Source organism: Solanum stenotomum, chromosome 2 (assembly GCF_019186545.1).
Source record: "Solanum stenotomum isolate F172 chromosome 2, ASM1918654v1, whole genome shotgun sequence".
NCBI classification, from domain to species: domain Eukaryota; kingdom Viridiplantae; phylum Streptophyta; class Magnoliopsida; order Solanales; family Solanaceae; genus Solanum; species Solanum stenotomum.
Genome location: NC_064283.1, coordinates 38,831,732 through 38,849,288, shown reverse-complemented (window position 1 = coordinate 38,849,288; position 17,557 = coordinate 38,831,732). Strand labels below are relative to the sequence as shown.

General features: G+C 30.2%; 2 long non-coding RNA genes across 2 annotated transcripts; both read right to left on the bottom strand.

Moving 5' to 3' along the window:
- Window positions 1-1,731: 1,731 nt before the first annotated feature.
- On the bottom strand, window positions 1,732-3,329 carry LOC125854944 (uncharacterized). The gene is made up of 3 exons (XR_007445435.1): window positions 3,072-3,329; window positions 1,935-2,019; window positions 1,732-1,852 (listed from the first exon to the last, which is right to left on the bottom strand). It is a non-coding gene; the product is annotated as an uncharacterized LOC125854944 (long non-coding RNA).
- A 7,975-nt stretch (window positions 3,330-11,304) lies between these two features.
- On the bottom strand, window positions 11,305-16,990 carry LOC125854943 (uncharacterized). Its single transcript, XR_007445434.1, has 3 exons — window positions 16,893-16,990; window positions 16,153-16,548; window positions 11,305-15,233 (listed from the first exon to the last, which is right to left on the bottom strand). It is a non-coding gene; the product is annotated as an uncharacterized LOC125854943 (long non-coding RNA).
- Between the last annotated feature and the right edge of the window lie 567 nt (window positions 16,991-17,557).

The following is a 17,557-nucleotide window of genomic DNA, read 5'->3' as shown; positions in this document are numbered from 1 at the left end:
TATCGTAGTTTGATTATAATGAACAAATATTGTTGTTATACAAATAAAAGAAGAGGATACAATATTGCTCAACTATTTTTATTTTATTAATATATAAAAGTAGAAGTACAAATACTACGATAAATACATCATTAGAATTTCTCTCATACTCAATTGAAGATGCTCCCTGAATATATAAAAGTTTCAGAAATACAAATACTACGATAAATACATCATTAGAATTTTTCTCATGCTCAATTGACGATGCTCCCTAATAGACGAGCACTTGCAAGTAGGGGTGTCAGTTCCTTTCCCGTGAAGGTTTTGGGATATGTGACCAGATGCTTCCTCCAGATGTACATGACCGGATTGGTTTAGATTTTTCAAATATCAAACCAAATCATTTGTGTAAAAAAATTTAATTTATAAACCAAACCAAATTAATAAAATTCAGATTTTTTTGGATTTTTCAACCTCGGGTTGGTTCGGGTTTTTCAAATACCAAACCAAATCATTGTGTCGAATTTTTAAATTTATAAATCAAACCAAACTAATAAACCTCAGATTTTTTTTCCAGATTGTTGGATTTTTTTGGTAAAGTTTGCTTCAAATATTTCTTTAGTCCAACCAAAATACAATTATCTAAGGTGTTTCTTAAGAAAATAACACAAAATATGAGATGAGTACTGATGACACTAAAATATTCAATAAAAAATAATAATGAAATCATCATATAAAATAAATATTGCAAAGTTATAATGAAAACGATCATAATTTAAAAGTACTAAATCATGCTAAAATAAGTTTAATAAGTATTAGTTACATTACTAAATATTTAAGAAAAATTAAAATTAGATTATGTATTTAATTGTCTAAACCAATGTATTCTAATTATCTAAACCAATGTTGAATTGATTTTCTTTTTGCATTAGTATTAATTTGATTTTGATTTAAGTTTTATTATAATTATCAACATCTATGAATTATAATCTTTATTGGACCATTCCGAATTCTAAGTTTTAAACTTGAAATAATATATTAAAAGATAAAAACTATGAAATAGTATAAGAAATATTTTAAAATTATATCAAAGTAAATATTTTTATGTATAAAATAAAATTTTAAAATTACATATATAATGTCGGGTTGGTTTGGTCTCGAGTTGATTTTTTTTAGTTAAAACCAAACCAACCCAAATATAGTCTGATTTTTTTCCAATACCAAACCAAGTCAAACCAAACCACTAGTCGGGTTTCTTTTTCGGTTTGACTCAATTTGCTGTTTGATTCGATTTTCGGTTCGATTTTGTACACCCCTACTTGCAAGAGAGTGAACAACAAATCTAAAACTGTTGTAAGCTTTATTATAGAACTTCATTATTACAAAATAGAGACATTATTGAAGTCATACTCTGCAGTCATAAGATGACATTCATTTTCAGAAATGGCTCAGAGATTTCAGTGGTAGTTCAATGTGGTGTTTGCTTTGCCCAAACTACAAACGGATGCGTACTCCTAGGGGAGTTTACATATTTATCGCCAGAAAAAAATCAAAATTATTGATTCAATTTTTCATTGGTACTACAATTAACACCTCAACTTTAAGGCCTATTCATATAAATGTAATAATATTTTTAAAACATAACAAAAAAAAATTCAAAATAACCAAAAGTCCAAGAAGCTCTTCAAAATAGAAAAAAAGAAGTTCCTCCATTCCCAAAGCTGGAGCTTCTGAATGACTTGTTTTCATATTAGCTTTTCCAGCTCTTTCTTCCAATTATTCTCTCTGGCTTATAGTCAGAGCTATGAATTTGTATTAATGTACTGCAAGATATTTCTTTACCTTAAGCCTTCTCATATCAATAGTTATTATCCTAGTAGTACAAATATATACTCAAACACATATTATATTATTCAAAGTAAACATAAAAAGCATAACGGAGGTAAAACACTCACCTCGAAGCCTCATTCATCTTCTTTCTTCTAATTGTAGGTATCATAGAAAAGCTAACACTTTCTTATTGTCGCTACACTGTAATGCCTACAAAAAATGTCATGTTTGAAGTAATCAAACACAAACTAAGTCTCTTGTTCCATGAGCTTGTTGTTACATGTCGCGAAATTAGACTTCCACCCTCCCTTTCATTTGGCAGGTAGAGAATGCATTACTTTATCTTTAAATGAAGGATGTTTGGGTATATTCTACTGTCCAGCAAATCAACAATCACACCCTCACCATAGTTCAATGTATTTCAGAAACCTAAATTTTGGTGCAATCCAAAAAAACTTGTACAATGAGTTATCTGTACTCACAATAGCCTTCGAGGTCTCATGAAAACTGAAAATTCATGTATACTCTTCTATCCCGAGGCTAGTCTATGACACTGTTTCCAACAAAAAGTGAGTACCGATGTCAATCATGTATTTTTTCATGTGGCTCTCGTGAAAAATATAGATTTCTGAATTACTCAATTGAGAAAAATAATGACGGGCTAATATAATTTGTTAAATGAGAACTTACCATTAATAGGATTGCAATTAGGAAAATCAACAATGTCATCCATTTGGTATAAATGACAACTTACCATGAACTGCTTTTATGTTGTTTAGTCAGTTGATACAACTATGTAAATCCTTTATTATTTATATTAATGCTTACCTAATATTTACCATACCCACACATTCATCACAATAAAAGGTTATCCCTAGTCCACGTTTATGAGAAGAAAAATGTATGTTGGAAAAAAAGTGGACTTAACATGCCTAACCCATTGAATATTTAAACTGGACCACTTCTCCGCATTCCTTATCTAAACTTCATTAATACATAATATCATTTAAAACCTCGGATTATATTCAGTTCACATTTACCTCTGCTAAATCTTTCATATATGATAAAGAATGAATAAATATCATATTTTTATTAGATAGTAGAAAGCAGTGAGACAATGGTCATGAATATTCAGTAAACGTGACATTATCGAGTTGCAGACTCAGATACAAGCCCTCAAAATTTTCATTACAAAATTAGCATAAAAGCGCAAGATATAGAAAACAAAGCAACAACCAAACGAGGAAAAATAAGCTACTTACCAAGCACTCCAGAGCCACCATGATCACTATAGAATATGTAAATATGATCATTTGGACCACTATTCCCATTTTTCCGGTACCTAGTAAGAGCAATTTTTACCAAGGAGATAGCTACAAAGTTGTCCACGTTAACATCATCTCTAGTGTAATCCTGCCTCAAGAGATAGCACATGAGACAGGAATATAGTTTAGATATATACTAAACGATGACGAAAAACATCTACCTTAAGAACTCCTTTGTAAACATCCTCACCAGCAGGACTATTAATGATAACTCCTGGTCTTAGGTCGATAAGGCTTATCATTAAGCATATGAGAAAGAAAAAATAATTAAAACACTCCATAATAGTTAATCTATAAAAAAGATGGAGAATATTGTCTTCGCAAAACTTTTTACAAATTGATTTGTTTTTAACTGGCTGGTTGTCTTAATTGATGAGTTTCACAAGTGTGGAAAGCTACCACCAAGCTTATCTTTGGTAAAATCGTAGTGCAAGAAAAATTACAGACATCACTGAATTCATCTGTAGTTAGAAAAAAGAAAAATCAAACACAATAATGAACCAAATGCAGCTACCAAATACACATCTTCAATTTCCAAAATTACTAAAATGGACACACGAACTAAACAACTACAACTCTCCTAAATCTATTTAATATTACTTTCCAGTAATTTATACCACAAGAACTTTGATAATTAGTAGAACTGTAAAAATAGGGAGAACTTCTATTTGATAAGGCAAATGACAGTAACGTGGCTTTGTAATGGTTTAGTACTTGAAGGAACATATCTTTAAAAAGAACAAAAATTAAGTTATATGAGATAACATCAATAAATAAATATGTGAACTAATAAAATAGTAAAGTAAAAATATCAATAATGGTATTACATGAACATTGGGATGCCTTTGAAAGAAAAAAAACAATCCTCTGTATCTTTAGGACAAAGGAAATTATTCACACCCTTATAGATCATTTTCAGGTGACTGTTCATGTATGCCCACGACTTTTTTTTTTTTGATGACAAGAAAAATCCGCAGCCTCTACCCTTTGGGTGCGCACAGGGTAAAACCCCCGCTCCTATGCAATAGCTCACAAACCACATAGGAGAGGTAACCCGCACTAGGCAAGCCTGGTGCGACGAGCTCGACCCAGAAGGCAAACCCCTTGCTTTCGCTGGCAAGGGGTTTCGAACTTGAAACCTCCAACATGAAAGTTCCAAGCCCAAACCATTGGGCCACCCCGAAGGGTATGTATGCCCACGACATTTATCAACACAATTTAAAAAATATAATGGAATTCGAATAAACACCTACCACAAAATGCTAAATTGTACGTCAGTTGTCCAGTGGTGGTATATTGTAGGCCAAGTGCTTATAAAAATAGATTCTTCTGCTCCAAAGAATAGTTATACATTCAAAGCAATATTCATCTAGTACAAAAAATAGAAGAGTACCTTCAAGGTTTATGAGAATTATGATAATCAACCATATTGCTTCATTCTTTTAAAATCAAAACTAATTGCTCATAATTAGAAGTCGACTGATCAATTGAATCACTTTTGGTCCCATTTAGTTCAGCTTCAAAGCATGTGAAGATTAATTTAGATAAATATTTTTACCAAGCTTTAGAAAAATATATGAGAAGTATGTCACAACTATAGTGTTTTACAGTAGAATGAAATATTGTACAAATCAGCCTACACGGGATGGTTTCTCATTGTTACAGCCCCTCAATTGAAAGAATTCTATGCTTAAACACCAAAAATAAATTTACAATCCAAAAAGAAAAGCAATTTGGAACTGTAAAGAGAACCAAAAGGAGGGGAAAAAAAGAACATGAGCAAACGTAAAGTTGTAATATGCAAAATAATCCAAAACTTTTCAAATACAAACATTTCAACCTAAACTAAGATTAATATTTACACTGATTCAACACTGATTTTTTATTTTATTTTTTTTCATAGAGAAACCTATCACTTTATTTCCTTAGTTATTAAGATTCAACCATGAAATACAAATTTTTGATGAATATTAAATAAAAATTAAAAGGAATTTGATGAAGATTATATAAAAATTGGGAGAAGAACAAAGAAATCGATTAAGAACTTACCCGACATTGAAAAATCCATAAGCGTAGATGAAGATTAAAGTAGAGAATTGATCTGCAGGGTAGGGTAGAATAGTCAATCAGAAGATGAAACCAAGGATTTATTTTATTTGTCTAAGTGAAAATCACAAAATTTTCGACAAGGTGAGCAAAAATTTAACAAAATTAGATAAAGATTAAACAAAAATTGACAGAAGAATTTAAAAAATGATGAAGAACTTATCTGTAATTGAAACTCTTGAAGAATATAGATGAAGAAGCAATTTGACATGCAGCTCACTGAAACTTTCATCTATACTCTTCTTAGCGAAACCCAAAACTTATGTAAAGTAGACGAAGGAAAAACGAATAAAGAATTTGAAACAATTAAATGATGAATGACCTGAAGACTGAAATGTAACCATATATGTTTCTAGAATTTTATTTTTTTGAATTAAGCTCACTGAAGAACTTTCTGTGAAGATGAAAAGAATCAGAAATTAATCAAGTTTTGTCTTACTGAAATGTAACCATATGTGTTTCTGAAACTAAAAAATGTGAAGATAAAAAGAATCAGAAAGTTCTTGATGAAGACTAAGAGCCCATTCTTGAAAGCTAAAAAATTGTGAAAGAGACGTATGGATGTTTCTAGACATATGTGTCTGTGTTGGGAAGTCTCTAATTTCTTAGCCGAGCGCGGATGATTCTAGAAATTGGATATTGTGTAAAATTACAAAATAGCCTTGGTCGTCCTAATTCATCATGCTTCTATAATAAAAAATAATATATATATATATATATATATATATGAAATGTCCGTGCTATGCACGAGCCCAATGTGTGATTTTAAAAGAATAATTACGACTTCTTTTCTTTTATAGTTTGATTATCATAAACAAATATTGTTGCTATACAATAAAAAGGGGTTAATCTATAATAATATTGTCAAACTATTTTTATAAATACATAAAAAATTTCGACGTACAAATGTCATGATAAGTATGTCATTAGAATTTCTCTTATGCTCAATTACGATACTCCCAATAATCTTGTCTAAATCGTACACATGTTCTATCGATAAAGTCTTTCATCATGCTTATATATGCCTAAATAATATACATAATAGGAAATACGTACTTGAAAAGTCTTTGTGAGTATTGTCCCAATTTGTTTGTATCTTACATATGTTTACAGTTGAAATTGACACATGAACAAATTTGAGCCGAAATTTTGTTTTCATTGCTCTGTATGTCATCGTTATGATAGCCCTTCACTACAAGAAAAGTGTAAATTACATGGGGATTTTCCCGGGGATTAGTATGAAAATTTGCAGAAAAATAAGTTTCCTACAAATTTTCATACTAATCCCCATGTAATTCACACTTTTTTGACAGTGCTTAAGAGAAGAAAGGGTGATGTGATTTGTCAGTCTCCTCTGTTTGCTTTGACGGTGAATATTTAGAGAAAGAATGATCTGAAAACTAATGTGTTAGTAGGTAAAAGAACTTGCTGAAATAATCATGTCACATGCCCTTTTGTGCGTAGTTTTTTACCGTCAACATTCTTTTACCTGGATAGTATTGTTTGCTAAAGACCTTTGTTCCTGTCATTCTTAAGTCATATTCTAATTTTATGTACAAATAATAGTTAAAATATAGTGCTTTTAGTAGTAGCGTTGCGAGCATAGAGAAGTCGAGGATAGCTTTCATAGAGGACTTCACTAATTTGTTAATATCTATAAGGATAACAACTGCTCTAGGGTTATTATGTTCATTAATTTTGTCTGAATCATAAGCATGTTAGATTGGTAAAGTCTTTGATCATGAATATATATATATATATATATGCCTAAAAAATATACATAATAGGAAGTACGTACTTGTATAGTCTTTGTGAGTATTGTCCCAATTTATTTGTGCATTACATGTGTTCACAGTTGAAATTGAAGTAGGAACAAATCTGAGCCAATATATATTTATTTTTTTTGCATTGCTCCGTATGTCATTGTTATGATATTCCTTAAGAGAATAAAGAAGTGATGTGGTTTGTCAGTCTCCTCTGTTTGCTTTGACAATGAATATTTAGAATAAGAATAATCTGAAAACTAATGTGTTTAACAACTTCATTAAACATTATCCACCGTCCACTAAATGTCTCAAAACTCTGCTATTTATTTATTCTAAATTAAATCATATTTGAAATTCATACAAAGGACGGTTACATATTTAAATGACTAATTAACTCCTTTAGGTCTTCCTACAGACATTTGTTCTCACGTTGTTTGTTTTTATTTGTTTTAAACTTATAATTTTTTAACTTATAATAATAACATTAAAAATATGAACAGTCCTAAACATATTCCTTAATACTATGATATTAAATAGATATATTCCTCGATAGATTTGCACTATTTTGTTAAAGTACCAATAGTGATTTTCTAAAGAAAAGTTAGAAATTATCCATTTCACTGAAAGTAAATAATTTAGTAAGAACAAAAAGTAAAAGAGAAAAAAAGGGTGAGAAAAGAAAAAGGAACTTACTTGGTGAGAGAGTAGAGAAAACTTAAGTTGGGAGTGAAATGAGGGTTGAGCTAAAAATATATTTATTTGTGTTAAAAAGTAACTTCTAGAGAAATCATATCAAACTTGTGTGTTGTTTCTAGAAAATTCATAACTTGTAATATAATTTATAATAGCATGTGAAGGAAAATATGGCCACATGTATATAGTACATAGATATTTTTGAATTTAAATTTTAGAATTGGAAAATAAAGCCACATATACATATAGTACAAATATTTTAAAATTTTAAATCTTAAATTTTGATAATGTAGCCACATATATGATTATTTTACGACTTATAGAATTTTTTGTTAAAATAAATATCAAATATCAAATTTGCCTTGATTATATGAAATACCGATATTGCCCTTAGTCATTCTAATATTACCTTAATTTCCATGCCAAACTTCACAAAAAAATTTCAATTTGAAAGCAATGAAATAAATCTTTTTTTTTTGGTAAATAAGGATATTATATATATTACTACATTACATTCATACAGGAATGGGAGCCGTAGGCTCAATGCTACACAGAGGTTGCATAGTACACAAAAAAGTAGAGAGTGACGGATACAAAACATTAGAGTTACCTACGTTTTGTATTGAAAATGTTAAACTTTTGATCTATGATTGGCTATAGATTAATGATTGTGTTGAATATGATCAATTACCGAAAGAAAAGTAAACACATGTATGATCAATATGATTTCTTCTATTAATACTTTATAAAAATATTTTTAATTTAAAACAAATCAGGCTTGAATCATGTAAGCTATTATAATTTTTCAATTTTCATACAATCTTTATATATGAGCAAATCATAGTTCATAAATAAAACATTAAAATATATTAAGTTGTCACATTGATATACACATATATCTATATTCTTTTTATAAATAAATATTTATAATCATAAATTTTCAAATACGCATGATTATATAAAGATCAATTAATCAAGAATAGTAATAACTAATTATTGATTTATATTTGGATTTTTTTAAAACAGAGTACTATTTAAATAAAAATAGTCATTTTTAGTAAACATGATAAAATAGAGTAAATTTGGAGAAAAAATTGACATCATAAATGGAATAAAAATTTATACTAATATACCATTGAAATGAGACTAATTATTACTCCATATATTTAAGAATAATTATGATTGAAAAATATGGAATCCACATTAAATGTCACAATATTGGGATAAACTTGGCATTTTAGAAAAAATGTTTGGATGTTTTTGTTTTGTATAATTATGACCAATTTTATTCTAATTTGTCGTGGTACTTTTTATGCTCTATTAAATAGTTAATTAAAATTTATAATTTAATAAATTACTTTTTATTCTTTCATCTTAAATCAATATACTACTTACTCAATTTCAATTTGTTTCTCTTACATTTTTTTTAGTTTATTTCTTAAAACATGTCTTTTTTTTAGTAATTCTTTAATTTTAATTTTTTACATTACATTTTAATACCACAAGATTAAAGAGTATAATATATTTTTGATTTAAGACTATAAAATTGAAATGTCTTCTTTACTCTTTTTAAATTAATTTATGTCAAGTGAAAATAGAACAAACAAATAAAAATAAAAAGAGTATTTGTTTTTATCACACTAATTTCATTGTATATTTATATTTATTGTATTAGAGAAAAAATAGTTTTATACTCACGTTAGTTATATTATGAATTAAAGGAAAGGAGTAGCAACTCACAGAAAATATATATGATATTAAATGTTAATTTTTGAGAAAAACTCTTATGACAAGGGTGACCGCTGGCAACCATTTGAAAATAGACTTGGGCCCTGTGCCCACATTTTTAGACAGTACACAAGATTTTTTCAACTTTTTCAATGGGTGGAAGCCACGTGGCCATTTCAGCTTATTGTAACTTGAATGATTTTTTTCAGAAATTTAACATTTTTTCTGCATATTGTACAACTTCTTGAAGCTGAAATTTTTATTAATTTACAGAACTACTCTTGGTCGTCCTCTTCATCACATTTTTAATAGAAATAGAAATATATATATCTATTATGTTATGTTTTTGCTAATACGGAATGTTGTGTCTAGTGTATATATTTATATATATAATAGCCTTTTATATGAAATTAATTGCTTTTCGTAAATATGATGAATATAAATTATTTATGAATTTGAGAAGGAATAACAAGATACAACAATTGAGTAGATTGGATGTTACACTGCTTTAAGAAAAAGAAAAAAGGTACTCTATATGATTTTTGAATGTTATTAACTTATTACTCCATCCATTTCATATTAATTTAATTTTTGAGACATTTTTCATTTTTTAAATTAACTTAATTGTTCAATTTTCAAGACTACTTTTAGAGCGTTCTTCCAATTTTTCCATTCATTAGCTAATATTGGAATTAGTTATTAATTAATATTTAGTTATTTTAATTATAAATTTGACAATAATTAATAAGGATAAAAATGAAAAACTACGTTCAATTTATGTCTTAATCTACTTTTCTTAAAGGATGTGAAACATCTCAAAAATTAAATTAATATGGAATGGAGAAAAAAGTAAGAAAACTACTGTGATAACTTTGAAGACAATAATGGGCCCTACATTTATAGAAGTCCATGTGATTTGTTTTACTCTTCCAATGTGTGGATAGCCATGTGGCCTCAAGAATATGCTAGAATTTGGGTGATTTTTCTGGAATTTCAATTCTTCCCATGCACGAAGTACAATTGCTATTAAGCTATACATTTTGCTTATTTATGGATTTGCCCTGGTCGTCCTCCTCTTCATGTTTCTATAGAATAGAAACTAGATAACTAAATGCCCGTGCTATGCATGGGCCCAACGCGTATGATTTTGAAAGAACATTACTGATTTTTTCTCTTTTGTAGTTCGATTATCATAAACAAACATTGTTGCTATATAATAAAAACAATGGAACAATGTAAAGTAATATTGTCAAGCTATTTTTATAAATACATAGAAGTCCAGAAGTACAAATGTTATGATAAATACATCATTAGAATTTCTCTTAGGCTCAATTATGATGCTCCCAAATAGAATTTGAGATCAAGGAGAGGGAGCTAGATGAACACTTGCAAGAGAGCAAGCCGCAAATATTAAACTGCTATAAGTTCTATTTTACAAACTTCATAGTTGCAAAACAGAGATTATTGAAGTCATACTCTTCATCTTCTGAAAGGGCTCATAGATTTCAACGGTGGTTCAATTGGGTATTTGCTTAGCCAAACTACAAAGGGTTGTCCTCATAGGGGAGTTTACATATCCATTGCCAGATGAAAATCAGAATTGCTACTTCAGTTTGTCACTTGTACTACAATTACACACCTCAACTTTAAGGCCTATGCGGGGAGGTGTAATAATAATTCTAAAAATGACATAAATGTACAAAAAAATTCAAGATAACTAAAACTCCAAGGTATTCAAAGCAGAAGTACCTCCATGACCAAAGCAGGAGCTTCTGAATTACTACTGTTTTTGCATTAGCTTTTCTAGCTCTTTTTTCCAACTTTTATCTATCCGGCTTATAGTCAAAAATATAAATTTGTATCATTGTACTGCAAGATGCAAAGTATTTCTTTAGTTTAAGCCTTCTATTATGAATAGATATTATCCTTACAGCATAAGTATATACTCAAACACATACTATATATATTCAAAGTAAACATATAAAACTTAATGGAGGTAAAACAACTTGGAACTCAAAAAATAAGCCATGCTTGAAGTACGTATATCATGCCCATTCTAATCTAATGGTGTCCAATCATCAAACAGAAAATACTCTCTTGCTCCATGAGCTTCTTGTTACATGCCATGAATTTAAACGCCCACCCTCCCTTTCATTCGGCAGGTAGAGAATGCATTCTTTTATCTTTAACTGAGGGATCTTCAGGTATATTTCAGTGTCCAACAAATCAATAATCACACACTCACCGTAGTTTGATGTATTTCAGAAGCCTAAATTGTGGTGCAATCCAAAGAAACTTGTACAATGAATTTGTTTGTGCTCACAATAGCCTTTGAGGTCTTATGAAAATAGAGCCCATCTTTGTTTCCAATGCCTTCACTTTATTTGTGATATTCTTGCAGCAAAATCTTTGAAGACATTTCCATAGGAATATATTATGCATGAAGACATATTAGATAAAAGTGAGTACTGGTGACAATCATATATTTTTTTTAGGTGAATCGCGTGTAAAAATAAAGATTTCTGAATTACTCGGTTGAGAAAGATGATCACTGGACAATATAATTGTTAAATGATAACTTGCCATGGATAAGATTGCAATTAGAAAAACCACCAACGCCATGTATGGAGTCAAAATTCTTGCATAGAAATTTGCATTTTTGTTGTTTAATCAGCTGATACAACTATGTAAACCTCTTTTATTTACATTAATGCTTATCTAATATTTATAATACTCACCCATTCATCACAAAAAAGGTGATCCCTAATTCAAGTTTATGAGAAGAGAATGTATGTCGGGGAAAAAGTGGACTTAACATACCTATGTACTCATTGAATATTAGACCTGCAGACCACGTCTCCACATTCCTTATTCTAAACTTCAATACAGAATACTACTTAAAATTTCAGATTATTAACATTACCAGTTTTTTTTAAAAAAAATCTCAAATTATATATGTTCAGTACTTCAGTTAACATATACCTATGATAAATCTTTTATATATGATAAAGAACGAATAGATATCATCTTTTTCTCAAACAATAGAAAGCAGTGAGACAATGGTTATTAATATTCAATAGACGTGAAATTATTGAGTTGAAACTCAGATGCAAGTTTTCAAAAATTTCATGACGAAATTAGTATAAAAGCATAAGATATAGAAAGCAAAGCAGCAACCAAAAGAGGCATAACTAAGATACTTACCAAATAACCCAGGGACACCATGATCGCTATAGAATATGAAAATATGATCATTTTGACCACTATTCACCACCTTGCCGACACCTAGTAAGAGTAGTTTTGTTGCTAAGGAGAACAACTAAAAAGTTGTCCACATTAGCATCATCTCTAGTGTAATCATGCTTCAAGAGATAGCACACGATACAGGAGTATAATTTAGATATATAATAAACGATGAAGAAAAACACTTACCTTAGGAACTCCTTCGTAAACATCCTCACCAGCAGAACTATTGATGATAACTCCTGGTCCTGGACACTCTTCACTGTAATCAATGTCATAATACATGAAGACAATAATATTTTTGTCTTTGAGACCACCTTTTCTCAATAGCTGGTTTGCATGACATACATCATCCTGATAAGGCTTATCAGTAAACGTATGATAAAAGAAGAAATAATAAACACACTCCACAACAGTTAATCTATTAGCAGAAGCCAAATGTTGTCTTAGTAAAACTTTTTGCAAATTGATTTGTTTTTAACTGGGTGACTATCTTAATGAATGAGTTTCACAAGCTTGGAAAGCTACCACCAAGCTTATATTTGGTAAAACTGTAGATTAAGCTAGCATTTGACCATAGATTTTGGGAGTAATTTTTGAAAATGTATCTTCAAGTATTGTTTTGCTATGAAATTTAATCAAAATATGATCTTAAATTTTAGAGGCATAGTTAATAAAAACTTATTACATAAAACAACAGAAAGAAGATGTGTCTACTACATACCAACTACTTGTTTGGTACATTAGGACATGTCACATAACATTGTGTTGTCATCAAGACAAGAAATTACTATATTTATGAGAATGTATATAGAAAAAATGTCATGTCAAAATAAATAGAAGTGTAGATAGTTTACCTAGTATTTGATTTATTCAAATAGCAGAAAGTTCTTTCAACCACTACATTTTCTACCACCAAATCATAGTCCAAGTATCAGTTTTGGATCTGTACCCCCAAATCATGAAAATTAAGATCATGAAGAATCGGACCTCTAAATTCTTATCAGTATCAACACCCACACCCAAATCCAAACAACTTAGGTTGAAAGCAAAAGAGTTCTGTCCTAACGTATCTTGCAGACTATAGATAGAACTTTGTATTTCGTTTGAGCATAAAAGTACAAAGAAAACACCACACAAACGAAAATATAAAACATACTCTTAAACTAACAAAGAGAGGATGAGCAGTAGGACAATCTTAACTGAGTAATATGTTTTAGCTCAGGCTTCTTAAACTCTTCCTTCATCAACAATCATAGTGAGAATTATCTTAGGCACAAGAATACGTTGAGGCACAACATATACAAATTAAAAGACCATCAGTTGATGCGGAAAATTGAAAGGGAACTATACTTCATCAAGAAGTTCAAAGTCTAAGAAGGTTGTTCGCTGGATGTTTAATGATCCTTCCTTCTTCAAATTCCTGAAAATCATAGAAATGGCTATACAACAGACTTCACCAACTACTTTATCTCAACCTTAGTGTCAACAAGGCAATATTCATGCTAGCTGTTGGTGCTTAAAAATATGCACATCTCATGGAATGAAATTTTTTGCTTTCAGTAAGACTGAAAATGTCGACAGGATGGCAAAATACAAAATACAAGCATGCATAAACTTTTCACTCAGAATTTGTATATTCTTCCTCCTAAGAAGCAAAACGAAATTCAATTTAATGCTCTTTTGTCTATAATAACACCAACTTAGAATAATCTATCATAGATGTCTAAACCTACTGATGGTAAAAGACTTTATCTTGTCACCTAGGGCAACTTGTTGTGAGATTCAGTTTCAAATGTTATCCGTTAAACATATCGATTATTGGCTTATAAATATGCTAAATAGATAAATGAACCAATAAGATATTGGTCACCGCTTATTGATTTGTTGATTATCATTCGTTAATGGCGGCTCGATTATAGGTTCAACGGTATGGATTGTAATTCCTTTTCTTCATATAATTGGATATCTAGAAATCATGATCTTGCCTAGAATAAACTACACCAACTCTTTTGAATTAATGGTCCAAGTTGATAGCATAACTACCTCCACATGCTTTTGACATAGAAGTTACTAAATAATTAGCCTAAATATCAATCCTAATCATAGATTCTTAATCACCTCACTTCTTGTCAAATAAGGTCATCAAATGTCCATTCAACGACTAACTCTGTGGTGTAGTTGTATTCAAAATAAAAAAAAAAAGGAACCAAACACCCTATTCCAAGTCAATGTTCAATAATACTTGCAGCTTATTATTGTCTCTCTTTCCTCATGTCAAACATCAAATTGATCAATTTATGTTGTCCTAGCCTTTCTTTATATGTTTCTCTGTAATCTCTCTCTAGTATATAGCAACTTTGCATTAATTGACATGTTGTAAAAGACAAGTTCAAGGTTTACATATCAGTGACGGATTGAGTAGCCTCAGTTGATATTTAAGAAACCAATGCAAACAATGTTGTGAAGTATATTGCACAAATAGGATAATCGACAATCAATCCACCAACAACAACTGATGGTGATGTCTGCAGAGCTTTGGAAATAGCCACATAGTTGACAGCTGAAAGAGAGTCGGTAATCAGTTCAACTATTTATAAATGAATTCAAAAAATGTCAAATTGTAGATAACTCAGAATTGTAGCATAGCTGTTTTACATAGCAAAATAATAACCATTACAATTACAGATTAAGACATCATTAAATGACATCAAGTTTGCTATATTTACAATGGCTTCTTTATTTGTATTGTTCTACATTAACTACGTCGAAGGCTGTCACAGAGAAACTTTCATAATGAAATAGAATTATCTTTAATGTCGATACAATGGGTCTTTGTTGTTAAAGAGGCAACAAGATATTATAAAAGTCTTTATCAATGAAGAGGTTAGAATATTTCTAATACAAGCAATGCAAGGCTACCAAATTTACATCGAGAATCGTTTCTGAATCATATATAAAGATCCAAAGTTGAAAACTGATATCATCTTTAGATAGTACAATGTTACCAACTTAGTTACTAAAACACATGAATGCTTAAGAAGATAAGTATTCTTTTTCAATTTCAGCCATGATAAATAGTAACAGAAAATAACTAATCAGAAGTTATTCAGTTACACCAAAGCAGAATAGCCTCTACTGACAAGTGGCATTGAAAATATGATTTATTGAATTCGAGCAGGAAGAAAAATACCCGAAATCAGGAATACTTACTTGTTACTAATAAAGTTTCTGTTGAAAGCATAGCCAATAATGTAATGATTAAGCATTTCTCCGAAGTGATAATAGTATGACTTACAATGTTATAATCCACTTCTTGCAATGACTAAATTTGTGATAATTTTTAAAATTTAACTGGAATAGATACAAAAAGTTGACTCTTGTTCATAGTTATCTATCCTAATATCCCGATAGCATCAAATGAGTTAACAAATTTTGAAGTATTCAAAGAAGTGTAAACAAGATATTTTCAAAATCATTACCTAAGCTGCCAAGGGACATGTGTTCCTCCATTCGGTACGGCAACCTGGGACCTTCTCACATTCGATGATACCTACTTCATTCTCTAGGATGTCCACTCTATTTTCCACATTTGCATGTGAAGTAGAACTCCATGATCATTTGGATGGAGAAACGAAAATGTGATCATATAACAAATCACCACCCGTAAAAAGAAAAAATAATTTTTTCAACAAAAAAACCAACAATTTATACATCAAACACATAGTAACATATACTTTTATTATTCTATTTTTTACTATAGAATTAAGCTAGGTGTACCTGTAGTATAATCGTTTCTCTGAGGAATTAATATTGGTTTTTGGGTATGAAGCTTCATCAACTTCCCTTCTCTTCAAAGTAAATGAAAATGTTCACACCTGCGAGTAATAAATTGAAAAAGAAACATTGGATTTCAATAACCAAGAACAAAGGGAAAACAAATTTTGAAAAAAAAATCCATAAATAGGAGAAGATGGAGGGAGGAGGAGAGCAAAACGACCAACAACTAATGAAATTTAATTTAGTGCATGCAACAAGACTACAACCCAAGCACTAAATAAAGCAGCAAAATTGAAAATCAAAATCAAGTTAATCAAATGGAAAATCGACAAAAGGAGACCTACTATCAAAAAGAAATTATGCATAAATAAATGGAAGAAGAAAAAAGAGGGAGGAAGTGTTAGGGCTAGTTAGATACCGAAGTAAATCTTTTGTGTTTTACCTTGGTCACCATGGAAGAACTGATCAGCCAAGAGAGAGAAACGCAGAAGCTAAAAGAAATGCTATTGAGTATTGTATCTGCCTGTCTGGATGTTTCTTCTAGTCTAGTCTAGTCTAGTCTAGTCTAGATATTTATCAGTTTGAAGCAAAATATCTAGAATTTTATTAGTAATAAATATAAGGCTGCATAAACGACCCCTTGAACTTGTAAGGATTTTTCTTATAGACACCTTAACAAGGACTCCTTCCTATTGAACACTTAAACCACTCAAATAGTGTATCAATCAGACACACCTGTCTGACTTGGCACTTATCGTGTGAGGCATTTGTTTTAAGGTGGAGCGCGTGACATTACACATCTCTTACGTGGAAAAATCTAATCCTACGTGGTAATACACATCACAAAACACCCAACCCCACACCCAACCCCTCAGTCATTTCTCTAAATCCCCAAAAACGTGTTTCAAAAAACCCTAGAAATTTCTTTCACGATTCTCGCTCAATATGTGGTCGATTCAAGAAAGTTGATCAATAATGTTCAAGTTTTCTTCCTACGGTGTGGTCGATTCAAGAAAATAACTTTTGTTGTTGTGTTTTAAGGTTGATTCGAGAAAGCTAGGAGTTTTGTGTTCAATCTTGTGAAGTAAGTTCATTTTCGAATCTCTA